The sequence below is a fragment of the Pseudophryne corroboree genome, chromosome 1 (assembly GCF_028390025.1).
Source record: "Pseudophryne corroboree isolate aPseCor3 chromosome 1, aPseCor3.hap2, whole genome shotgun sequence".
Classification (NCBI taxonomy): Eukaryota; Metazoa; Chordata; class Amphibia; order Anura; family Myobatrachidae; genus Pseudophryne; species Pseudophryne corroboree.
In genome coordinates this window covers 377,254,205-377,268,015 of record NC_086444.1, presented here as the reverse complement: position 1 = coordinate 377,268,015, position 13,811 = coordinate 377,254,205, and positions in this window count along the sequence as shown.

Sequence of the window (13,811 nt, the reverse complement as noted above, 5' to 3'; positions counted from 1 at the left end):
ACAGCACCAAATCCCCCCGGTTTTCTGCCATCCTGATACTTATTTCAGTGTTGTCTGCCGACATAGCCATGTTTATATGCTCTGTACTTGTCCTATGTTGCATTGAATTGTTTTCTTGTTTTTGCTTATCTGTTTATCTACTTTGTAATTGGGCGCTGCGGATCCCATGTGGCGCCTTTTAAAGGATAATAGTCTCGATCAGTATCCTTATTCTTATGATGATACTGTGTCGTGTGGATCATAAACAGATTCTCGATACAAGTTGTATACATCTTTATTCCATTTAGCTAGTATTAATAATTGGCATATTAAATGAAGTACATATATTAACTATAAATTACTTTAATTATATGCATGTTTAAACATGGGTATGTAATAGTTTATATGTATGCTATGCAAGCAATGGTTTACTTAGGGCCTAATTCAGCATGGGTTGTAGTTGTGCGAAAAATTGCACAACTACAACCGTTTACACTGACAAGCGGGAGGACGCCCAGCGCAATGCTCGCTTGATCAGGGTTGCCCCCTGTCTACGCAGCCTAGCTGCGAAGGCAGTCAGCGGGCAGCCATCTTTTGGGTTGCAGCGGCTGCGTGTGATGTCACACAGCTGCCTCAGCCCGCGCCGCAAATGGTCCAGACCTACCTGCGTTATCCGGACCATGCCGTCTCCCTCCAACGCCGCGTTGATGCACTCCCGCCCGTGAGCACACCTGTGTCAGGAGAGTTCGCATAAGTGAGATGCGGCAGCATCTCAGTGTGCGCAAGCACACACTGGGAAAGGGCTTCAGCATGCAAATGCATCATAGATGCATTCCATACTGAATCGGGCCCATAATCCCTTATTAGTAGTGATGAGCGGGTTCGGTTCCTCGGAATCCGAACCCCCCCGAACTTCACCCGTTTTACACGGGTCCGAGGCATACTCGGATTCTCCCGTATGGCTCGGTTAACCCGAGCGCGCCCGAACGTCATCATCCTGCTGTCGGATTCTTGCGAGATTCGGATTCTATATAAGGAGCCGCGCGTCGCCGCCATTTTTCACTCGTGCATTGGAAATGATAGTGAGAGGACGTGGCTGGCGTCCTCTCACTTTGTTTCAGGGGGCTGCAGTGCAAATATCTTTATTCTGGGGACCAGCAGTATTATAGGAGGAGTACAGTGCAGAGTTTTGCTGACCAGTGACCACCAGTATTATACGTTGTCTGCCTGAAAAACGCTCCATATCTGTGCTCAGTGTGCTGCATATATCTGTGCTCACACTGCTTTATTGTGGGGACTGGGGACCAGCAGTATTATATAGAAGGAGAACAGTGCAGAGTTTTGCTGACCAGTGACCACCAGTATTATACGTTGTCTGCCTGAAAAACACTCCATATCTGTGCTCAGTCTGCGGCATATATCTGTGCTCACACTGCTTTATTGTGGGGACTGGGGACCAGCAGTATTATATAGGAGGAGTACAGTGCAGAGTTTTGCTGACCAGTGACCACCAGTATTATACGTTCTCTGCCTGCAAAACGCTCCATATCTGTGCTCAGTGTGCTGCATATATCTGTGCTCACACTGCTTTATTGTGGGGACTGGGAACCAGCAGTATTATATAGGAGGAGTACAGTGCAGAGTTTTGCTGACCAGTGACCACCAGTATACGTTGTCTGCCTGAAAAACGCTCCATATCTGTGCTCAGTGTGCTGCATATATCTGTGCTCACACTACTTTATTGTGGGGACTGGGGACCAGCAGTATTATATAGGAGGAGTACAGTGCAGAGTTTTGCTGACCATTGACCACCAGTATTATACGTTCTCTGCCTGAAAAACGCTCCATATCTGTGCTCAGTGTGCTGCATATATCTGTGCTCACACTGCTTTATTGTGGGGACTGGGGACCAGCAGTATTATATAGGAGGAGTACAGTGCAGAGTTTTGTTGACCAGTGACCACCAGTATTATACGTTCTCTGCCTGAAAAACGCTCCATATCTGTGCTGCATTGTAGTATATAGTAGGAGTACAGTGCATAATTTTGTTGACTACCAGTATATCTTATATAGGAGTACGGTACAGAAGGCCACTGCTCTACCTACCTCTGTGTCATCAAGTATACTATCCATCCATACCTGTGGTGCATTTCAGTTTTGCACAGTTTGCTGACCACCAGTATATAATATATAGCAGTACGGTACAGTAGGCCACTGCTCTACCTACCTCTGTGTCGTCAAGTATACTATCCATCCATACCTGTGGTGCATTTCAGTTGTGCGCAGTATATATAGTAGTAGGCCATTGCTATTGATACTGGCATATAATTCCACACATTAAAAAATGGAGAACAAAAATGTGGAGGGTAAAATAGGGAAAGATCAAGATCCACTTCCACCTCGTGCTGAAGCTGCTGCCACTAGTCATGGCCGAGACGATGAAATCCCATCAACGTCGTCTGCCAAGGCCGATGCCCAATGTCATAGTAGAGAGCATGTAAAATCCAAAAAACAAAAGTTCAGTAAAATGACCCAAAAATCAAAATTAAAAGCGTCTGAGGAGAAGCGTAAACTTGCCAATATGCCATTTACGACACGGAGTGGCAAGGAACAACTGAGGCTCTGGCCTATGTTCATGGCTAGTGGTTCAGCTTCACATGAGGATGGAAGCACTCATCCTTTTGCTAGAAAAATGAAAAGACAATGGCAAAAGCACAGCAAAGAACTGTGCGTTCTTCTAAATCACAAATCCCCAAGGAGAGTCCAATTGTGTCGGCTGCGATGCCTGACCTTCCCAACACTCGACGGGAAGAGGTGGCGCCTTCCACCATTTGCACGCCCCCTGCAAGTGCTGGAAGGAGCACCCGCAGTCCAGTTCCTGATAGTCAAATTGAAGATGTCACTGTTGAAGTACACCAGGATGAGGATATGGGTGTTGCTGGCGCTGAGGAGGAAATTGACAAGGAGGATTCTGATGGTGAGGTGGTTTGTTTAAGTCAGGCAACCGGGGAGACACCTGTTGTCCGTGGGACGAATATGGCCATTGACATGCCTGGTCAAATTACAAAAAAAAAATCACCTCTTCGTTGTGGAATTATTTTAACACAAATGCGGACAACAGGTGTCAAGCCGTGTGTTGCCTTTGTCAAGCTGTAATAAGTAGGGGTAAGGACGTTAACCACCTCGGAACATCCTCCCTTATACGTCACCTGCAGCGCATTCATCATAAGTCAGTGACAAGTTCAAAAACTTTGGATGACAGCGGAAGCAGTCCACTGACCACTAAATCCCTTCCTCTTGTAACCAAGGTCCTGCAAACCACACCACCAACTCCCTCAGTGTCAATTTCCTCCTTACACAGGAAAGCCAATAGACCTGCAGGCCATGTCACTGGCAAGTCTGACGAGTCCTCTCCTGCCTGGGATTTCTCCGATGCATCCTTGAGTGTAACGCCTACTGCTGCTGGCGCTGCTGTTGTTGCTGCTGGGAGTCGATCGTTATCCCAGAGGGGAAGTCAGAAGACCACTTGTACTACTTCCAGTAAGCAATTGACTGTCCAACAGTCCTTTGCGAGGAAGATGAAATATCACAGCAGTCATCCTGCTGCAAAGCGGATAACTCAGGCCTTGGCAGCCTGGGCGGTGAGAAACGTGTTTCCGTTATCCACCGTTAATTCACAGGCAACTACAGACTTGATTGAGGTACTGTGTCCCCGGTACCAAATACCATCTAGGTTCCATTTCTCTAGGCAGGCGATACCGAAAATGTACACAGACCTCAGAAAAAGAGTCACCAGTGTCCTAAAAAATGCAGTTGTACCCAATGTCCACTTAACCACGGACATGTGGACAAGTGGAGCAGGGCAGACTCAGGACTATATGACTGTGACAGCCCACTGGGTAGATGTATTGCCTCCCGCAGCAAGAACAGCAGCGGCGGCACCAGTAGCAGCATCTCGCAAACGCCAACTCTTTCCTAGGCAGGCTACGCTTTGTATCACAGTTTTCCATAAGAGGCACACAGCTGACAACCTCTTACGGAAACTGAGGAACATCATCGCAGAATGGCTTACCCCAATTGTACTCTCCTGGGGATTTGTGACATCGGACAACGCCAGCAATATTGTGCGTGCATTACATCTGGGCAAATTCCAGCACGTCCCATGTTTTGCACATACATTGAATTTGGTGGTGCAGAATTATTTAAAAAACGACAGGGGCGTGCAAGAGATCCTGTCTGTGGCCCGAAGAATTGCGGGCCACTTTCGGCATTCAGCCACCGCCTGCCGAAGACTGGAGCACCAGCAAACAGTCCTGAACCTGCCCTGTCATCATCTGAAGCAAGAGGTTGCAACTAGGTGGAATTCAGCCCTCTATATGTTTCAGAGGATGGAGGAGCAGCAAAAGGCCATTCAAGCCTATACATCTGCCTACGATATAGGCAAAGGAGGGGGAATGCACCTGACTCAAGCGCAGTGGAGAATTATTTCAACGTTGTGCAAGGTTCTGCAACCCTTTGAACTTGCCACACGTGAAGTCAGTTCAGACACTCCCAGCCTGAGTCAGGTCATTCCCCTCATCAGGCTTTTGCAGAAGAAGCTGGAGACATTGAAGGAGGAGCTAAAACAGAGCGATTCCGCTAGGCATGTGGGACTTGTGGATGGAGCCCTTAATTCGCTTAACCAGGATTCACGGGTGGTCAATTTGTTGAAATCAGAGCACTACATTTTGGCCACCGTGCTCGATCCTAGATTTAAAACCTACGTTGTATCTCTCTTTCCGGCAGACACAAGTCTGCAGAGGTTCAAAGACCTGCTGGTGAGAAAATTGTCAAGTCAAGCGGAACGTGACCCGTCAACAGCTGCTCCTTCACATTCTCCCGCAACTGGGGGTGCGAGGAAAAGGCTAAGAATTCCGAGCCCACCCGCTGGCGGTGATGCAGGGCAGTCTGGAGCGAGTGCTGACATCTGGTCCGGACTGAAGGACCTGCCAACGATTACTGACATGTCGTCTACTGTCACTGCATATGATTCTCTCACCATTGAAAGAATGGTGGAGGATTATATGAGTGACCGCATCCAAGTAGGCACGTCAGGCAGTCCGTACGTATACTGGCAGGAAAAAGAGGCAATTTGGAGGCCCTTGCAGAAACTGGCTTTATTTTACCTAAGTTGCCCCCCCCCCCCTCCAGTGTGTACTCCGAAAGAGTGTTTAGTGCAGCCGCTCACCTTGTCAGCAATCAGCGTACGAGGTTACTTCCAGAAAATGTGGAGAAGATGATGTTCATCAAAATGAATTATAATCAATTCCTCCGTGGAGACATTCACCAGCAATTGCCTCCAGAAAGAACACAGGGACCTGAGATGGTGGATTCCAGTGGGGACAAATTAATAATCTGTGAGGAGGGGGATGTACACAGTGAAAGGGGTGAGGAATCGGACGATGAGGTGGACATCTTGCCTCTATAGAGCCGGTTTGTGCAAGGAGAGATTGATTGCTTCTATTTTGGTGGGGGCCCAAACCAACCTGTCATTTCAGTCACAGTTGTGTGGCAGACCCTGTCGCTGAAATGATGGGTTTGTTAAAGTGTGCATGTCCTGTTTATACAACATAAGGGTGGGTGGGAGGGCCCAAGGACAATTCCATCTTGCACCTCTTTTTTCTTTCATTTTTCTTTGCATCATGTGCTGTTTGGGGACTATTTTTTTGAAGTGCCATCCTGCCTGACACTGCAGTGCCACTCCTAGATGGGCCAGGTGTTTGTGTCGGCCACTTGTGTCGCTTAGCTTAGCCATCCAGCGACCACAGTGCACCTCTTTTTTTCTTTGCATCATGTGCTGTTTGGGGACTATTTTTTAAATCGACCATCCTGTCTGACACTGCAGTGCCACTCCTAGATGGGCCAGGTGTTTGTGTCGGCCACTTGGGTCGCTTAGCTTAGTCATCCAACGACCTCGGTGCAAATTTTAGGACTAAAAATAATATTGTGAGGTGTTCAGAATAGACTGGAAATGAGTGGAAATTATGGTTATTGAGCTTAATAATACTATGGGATCAAAATGACCCCCAAATTCTATGATTTAAGCTGTTTTTGAGGGTTTTTTGTAAAAAACACCCGAATCCAACACACACCCGAATCCGACAAAAAAAATTTCAGGGAGGTTTTGCCAAAACGCGTCCGAATCCAAATCACGGCCGCAGAACCGAATCCAAAACACAAAACCCGAAAAATGTCCGGTGCACATCACTACTTATTAGGTATGTGTCACGGCTTTTATATGCAAGGGTGAGGGAAAAAAAAAATTCCCAGATTTTAAAGGTAAACAATAAAGGTATGGTAAATGCTTTAAAAAAAAATTTAGTACATAATATAAAAGTGCGTGGAATACAGTTTATTTCCAATTGGTTTTGAATATATCGTCCAGCTGGTGGCCTTCATTCATGATACACATTTGTTGATTTCTGGAGTTTCGCATCACTCAGCGGGTCATTACCGATGTTATCGCTGTAGTTTCTAGAGGAAATTCACTTTTATTTATCTGGCTGAGTTGACAAGCAGAATTGTTATTACTGGGCATTAAACAATCCTCATCAGCTTCATGAAAAACTTATACACAGCCAATGGGGCCATCTGAAAGCTGAGGTCTACAACCATCAACTAAGAACTATTCATGAACTGGAAGCTGCTGAACGCAAAGATATGACAATATCCATTCAAAACCAATTGAAAATAAACTGTATTCCATGCACTTTTAGATTATGTACTAAAATCTTGAATAGCATTTACCATGCCTTTTTTGTTAACGTTTACAATGTGGGAGGATTTTTTGCCTCACCCTGTACATATAAATCTGTAAACAATTGGGCTGTAATCACTGTCTTATTAAGCATTACATTTACATACCAGTCCTCAATCACTTATAAACATATAGCCGCCTGAAACATGCTCCTGTAACATTGTGTGACTTGAAGTATGTTAAGAATAGGGGAGCCTTGGTGAAGACTCATTGAGCCTGATTCAGATGTGGTTGAAGGGGCTATTGGTGCTGCTTACATGGAAGCAGCAGCGATAGCACTAATATGTTAATTCAGCAAAAGGAGTCTGCTACAAGTACATTAAACACCTCCTGCATGCATTACTGATCACATGCAACACCATTTCCAACATCTTTGACAGATCTTGGCGTTGTCGTTTACCCAAAACAGAGGCACTAAAGGCCGGTACTCGCCAGCCGATGCAGGAGAGATGTGTGCTGAGCGAACCACTCAGCACACATCTTTCTCGCCGCTCAGCACAGCGCGATCTGTGCTGAGCGTGCGGGGGAAGACAGGGGGGGGCGCTCATTTCACCCAGTGGGTGAAACGAGCGACCCGCTAGATTGGCCTGCACTGCAGGCCAATCTAGCACCAGCGATAGCGTTGTGCGGGGCTGCGCATCGCTATCGCTGTGGGAGCTACACACAGAGCGATCCTGCTTAAAATCTAAGCAATCTAGTCAGATTGCCCTCTCTAGGTTCTCATTCCACCTACCTAATTGCTCTTTCAGTGTCCACTTCTCTGAATCCACCTCCTCTTCTCTACCTCTTTCAGTTGGAGTACCGCAGGACTCAGTCTTAGGTCCTCTGCTTTTCTCTATCTATACCACATCGCCTGGCAAACTAATCAGCTCTTTAGGATTTCAGTATCATCTGTATGCGGATGATACTGAAATCTGCATATACTCCCTAGATTTGTCACCATCTGTATTGGTCCGTGTTACTGAATGCCTTTCTGCTGTTTCATCTTGGATGTCATCTTTCCACCTCAAACTTAATAATTCCAAAACAGAATTATATTTCTACGGACCAATAGTAGTTACCAACCTGATATCTCTATCACTGTTGTGAACTTGACAATCAATCCTACCACACAAGCTCGCTGCCTAGGTGTCATCCTTGACTCTGAACTGTCCTTTCTTACCCACATTCAATCTGTCTCAAAATCATGTTACATGCATCTAAAAACCGTATCCAAAATACAACCATACCTTACACTGAAAAAAAAATAAGAATTTACTCACCGGTAATTCTATTTCTCGTAGTCCGTAGTGGATGCTGGGAACTCCGTAAGGACCATGGGGAATAGCGGCTCCGCAGGAGTCTGGGCACAACTAAAAGAAAGCTTTTAGACTACCTGGTGTGCACTGGCTCCTCCCACTATGACCCTCCTCCAAGCCTCAGTTAGGATACTGTGCCCGGAAGAGCTGACACAATAAGGAAGGATTTTGAATCCCGGGTAAGACTCATACCAGCCACACCAATCACACCGTATAACTCGTAATACCATAACCAGTTAACAGTATGAAATTTAACTGAGCCTCTCAACAGATGGCTCATAACAATAACCCTTTTGTGAACAACAACTATGTACAAGTATTGCAGACAATCCGCACTTGGGACGGGCGCCCAGCATCCACTACGGACTACGAGAAATAGAATTACCGGTGAGTAAATTCTTATTTTCTCTGACGTCCTAGTGGATGCTGGGAACTCCGTAAGGACCATGGGGATTATACCAAAGCTCCCAAACGGGCGGGAGAGTGCGGATGACTCTGCAGCACCGAATGAGAGAACTCAAGGTCCTCCTCAGCCAGGGTATCAAATTTGTAGAATTTTGCAAACGTGTTTGCCCCTGACCAAGTAGCAGCTCGGCAAAGTTGTAAAGCCGAGACCCCTCGGGCAGCCGCCCAAGATGAGCCCACCTTCCTTGTAGAATGGGCTTTTACTGATTTAGGATGCGGCAGTCCAGCCGCAGAATGCGCCAGCTGAATTGTGCTACAAATCCAGCGAGCAATAGTCTGCTTAGAAGCAGGAGCACCCAGTTTGTTGGGTGCATACAGGATAAATAGCGAGTCAGTTTTCCTGACTCCAGCCGTCCTTGAAACATAAATTTTCAAGGCCCTGACTACGTCCAGTAACTTGGAATCCTCCAAGTCGCTAGTTGCCGCAGGCACTACAATAGGTTGGTTCAAGTGAAAAGCAGATACCACCTTAGGGAGAAACTGGGGACGAGTCCTCAATTCTGCCCTATCCATATGGAAAATCAGATAAGGACTTTTAAATGACAAAGCCGCCAATTCTGATACACGCCTGGCCGAAGCCAAGGCCAATAACATGACCACTTTCCACGTGAGATATTTTAGATCCACGGTCTTTAGTGGCTCAAACCAATGTGATTTTAGGAAATTCAACACCACGTTGAGATCCCAGGGTGCCACTGGAGGCACAAATGGGGGCTGAATATGCAGCACTCCTTTTACAAATGTCTGAACTTCAGGTAGTGAAGCTAGTTCTTTTTGGAAAAAAATCGACAGAGCCGATATCTGTACCTTAATGGAGCCTAATTTTAGGCCCATAGTCACTCCTGCCTGTAGGAAGTGCAGAAATCGACCCAGCTGAAATTCCTCTGTTGGGGCCTTATTGGCCTCACACCAAGCAACATATTTCCGCCATATGCGGTGATAATGTTTTACAGTTACATCTTTCCTGGCTTTAATCAGCGTAGGAATGACATCCTCCGGAATGCCCTTTTCCTTCAGGATCCGGCGTTCAACCGCCATGCCGTCAAACGCAGCCACGGTAAGTCTTGGAACAGACAGGGCCCCTGCTGCAGCAGGTCCTGTCTGAGCGGCAGAGGCCATGGGTCCTCTGAGATCATCTCTTGAAGTTCCGGGTACCAAGCTTTTCTTGGCCAATCCGGAACCACGAGTATTGTCCTTACTCCTCGTTTTCTTATTATTCTCAGTACCTTTGGTATGAGAGGCAGAGGAGGGAACACATAAACTGACTGGTACACCCACGGTGTCACTAGAGCGTCCACCGCTATCGCCTGAGGGTCCCTTGACCTGGCGCAATATCTCTCCAGTTTTTTGTTTAGGCGGGACGCCATCATGTCCACCTGTGGCTGTTCCCAACGATTCACAATCAGTGTGAAGCCTTCTGGATGAAGTCCCCACTCTCCCGGGTGGAGGTCGTGCCTGCTGAGGAAGTCTGCTTCCCAGTTGTCCACTCCTGGAATGAACACTGCTGACAGTGCTAGCACGTGATTTTCCACCCATCGGAGAATCCTTGTGGCTTCTGCCATTGCCGTCCTGCTTCTTGTGCCGCCCTGTCGGTTTACATGGGCGACGGCCGTGATGTTGTCTGACTGGATCAGTACCGGCTGGTTTTGAAGCAGGGGTTTTGCCTGACTTAGGGCATTGTAAATGGCCCTTAGTTCTAGAATATTTATGTGCAAGGAAGTCTCCTGACTTGACCATAGTTCTTGGAAGTTTCTTCCCTGTGTGACTGCCCCCCAGCCTCAAAGGCTGGCATCCGTGGTCACCAGGACCCAGTCCTGTATGCCGAATCTGTGGCCCTCTAGTAGATGAGCACTCTGCAGCCACCACAGCAGAGACACCCTGGTTCTTGGAGACAGGGTTATTAGCCGATGCATCTGAAGATGCGATCCGGACCATTGGTCCAACAGGTCCCACTGAAAGATTCTGGCATGGAACCTGCCGAAAGGAATTGCTTCGTAAGAAGCCACCATCTTTCCCAGGACTCGCGTGCAGTGATGCACCGACACCTGTTTTGGTTTCAGGAGGTCTCTGACTAGAGATGACAGCTCCTCGGCTTTCTCCTCCGGGAGAAACACTTTTTTCTGGACTGTGTCCAAAATCATTCCCAGGAACAGTAGACGTGTCGTCGGAACCAGCTGTGACTTTGGAATATTCAGAATCCAACCGTGCTGGTGTAGCACCTCCTGAGATAGTGCTACTCCTACCAACAACTGCTCCCTGGATCTCGCCTTTATTAGGAGATCGTCCAAGTACGGGATAATTAAAACTCCCTTTTTTCGAAGGAGTATCATCATTTCCGCCATTACCTTGGTAAACACCCTCGGTGCCGTGGACAGTCCAAACGGCAGCGTCTGGAATTGGTAATGGCAATTTTGTACCGCAAATCTGAGGTACTCCTGGTGAGGATGATAAATGGGGACATGCAAGTAAGCATCCTTGATGTCCAGGGATACCATGTAATCCCCCTCGTCCAGGCTTGCAATAACCGCCCTGAGCGATTCCATCTTGAACTTGAACTTTTTTATGTATGTGTTCAAGGATTTCAAATTTAAAATGGGTCTCACCGAACCGTCCGGTTTCGGTACCACAAACAGTGTGGAATAGTAACCCTGTCCTTGTTGAAGTAGGGGCACCTTGACTATCACCTGCTGGGAATACAGCTTGTGAATTGCCTCTAGCACAGCCTCCCTGCCTGAGGGAGTCGTTGGCAAGGCAGATTTGAGGAAACGGCGGGGGGGAGACGCCTCGAATTCCAGTTTGTACCCCTGAGATACTACTTGCAAGATCCAGGGATCCACCTGTGAGCGAGCCCACTGATCGCTGAAATTTTTGAGGCGGCCCCCCACCGTACCTGGCTCCGCCTGTGGAGCCCCACCGTCCTGCGGCGGACTTGGAAGAAGCGGGGGAGGACGTTTGCTCCTGGGAACCTGCTGTTTGTTGCAGCCTTTTTCCCCTACCTCTGCCTCTGGACAGAAAGGACCCGCCTTTTCCTCGCCTGTTTCTCTGGGTCCGAAAGGACTGTACTTGATAAAACTGCGCTTTTTTAGGCTGTGAGGGAACCTGGGGTAAAAATGCTGATTTCCCAGCTGTCGCTGTGGAAACTAGGTCTGAGAGACCATCCCCGAATAACTCCTCACCCTTATAAGGCAAAACTTCCATGTGCCTTTTGCATCCCCTGTCCACTGCCGAGTCCATAAGCCTCTCCTAGCAGAAATGGACAATGCACTTATTTTAGATGCCAGCCGGCAGATCTCCCTCTGTGCATCTCTCATGTATAAGACTGAGTCTTTTATATGCTCTATGGTTAGGAGAATAGTGTCCCTGTCTAGGGTGTCAATATTTTCTGACAGGGAATCTGACCATGCAGCGGCAGCACTGCACATCCATGCTGACGCAATAGCTGGTCTAAGTATAATGCCTGAGTGTGTATATACAGACTTCAGGATCGCCTCCTGCTTTCTATCCGCAGGCTCCTTCAGGGCGGCCGTATCCGGAGACGGAAGTGCCACCTTTTTAGACAAACGTGTGAGCGCTTTATCCACCCTAGGAGGTGTTTCCCAACGTGCCCTATCCTCTGGCGGGAAAGGGAACGCCATTAGTAATTTTTTAGGGATTACCAATCTTTTATCGGGGAAAGCCCACGCTTCTTCACACACTTCATTTAATTCTTCAGATGGGGGAAAAACTACGGGTAGTTTTTTCTCCCCAAACATAATACCCTTTTTAGTGGTACCTGGGTTTATATCCGAAATGTGTAATACCTCCTTCATTGCCTCAATCATGCAACGAATGGCCCTAGTGGACATTAGATTTGACTCATCGTCGTCGACACTGGTATCAGTATCCGTGTCGACATCTGTGTCTGCCATCTGAGGTAGCGGGCGTTTTAGAGCCCCTGATGGCCTTTGAGACACCTGGGCAGGCACGAGCTGAGAAGCCGGCTGTCCCGCATTTGGCATGTCGTCAAATTTTTTGTGTAAGGAGTCGACACTTGCACGCAATTCCTTCCATAAAACCATCCACTCAGGTGTCTGCCCCGCAGGGGGTGACATCACTTCTATGGGCATCTGCTCCGCCTCCACATAATTTTCCTCATCAAACATGTCGGCACAGCCGTACCGACACACCGCACACACACCGGGAATGCTCTAATAGAGGACAGGACCCCACAAAGCCCTTTGGGGAGACAGAGAGAGAGTGTATGCCAGCACACACCAGAGCGCTATATAATGCAGGGACTAACTGAATTATGTCCCCTATAGCTGCTATAATATTTACTGCGCCAAAATGTAGTGCCCCCCCCCTCTCTTTTTTACCCTTTTCTGTAGTGTAGACTGCAGGGGAGAGTCAGGGAGCTTCCTTCCAGCGGAACTGTGAGGGAGAAATGGCGCCAGTGTGCTGAGAGAGAGCTCCGCCCCTTTTTCGCGGACTTTTCTCCCGCCTTTTTAAGGATTCTGGCAGGGGTAATTATCACATATATAGCCTCTGGGGCTATATATTGTGATTGTTTTGCCAGCCAAGGTGTTTTTATTGCTGCTCAGGGCGCCCCCCCCCCCCCAGCGCCCTGCACCCTCAGTGACCGGAGTGTGAAGTGTGTATGAGGAGCAATGGCGCACAGCTGCAGTGCTGTGCGCTACCTTGGTGAAGACGGAAGTCTTCATGCCGCCGATTTTCTGGACTTCTTCTTGCTTCTGGCTCTGTAAGGGGGACGGCGGCGTGGCTCCGGGACCGAACACCAAGGCCAGTTCCATGCGGTCGGTCCCTCTGGAGCTAATGGTGTCCAGTAGCCTAAGAAGCCCAAGCTAGCTGCAAGCAGGTAGGTTCGCTTCTTCTCCCTTTAGTCCCTCGTTGCAGTGAGCCTGTTGCCAGCAGGTCTCACTGTAAAATATAAAACCTAAATTATACTTTCTTTCTAAGAGCTCAGGAGAGCCCCTAGTGTGCATCCAGCTCGGCCGGACACAAAAATCTAACTGAGGCTTGGAGGAGGGTCATAGTGGGAGGAGCCAGTGCACACCAGGTAGTCTAAAAGCTTTCTTTTAGTTGTGCCCAGACTCCTGCGGAGCCGCTATTCCCCATGGTCCTTACGGAGTTCCCAGCATCCACTAGGACGTCCGAGAAAAACTATGCACTCATTACCTCCCGCATTGATTATTGTAATAGTCTTCTTACTAGTCTTACCAAAAAGAGACTCTCACCACTACAATCCATTCTGAATGCAGCTGCAAGGCTAAAGC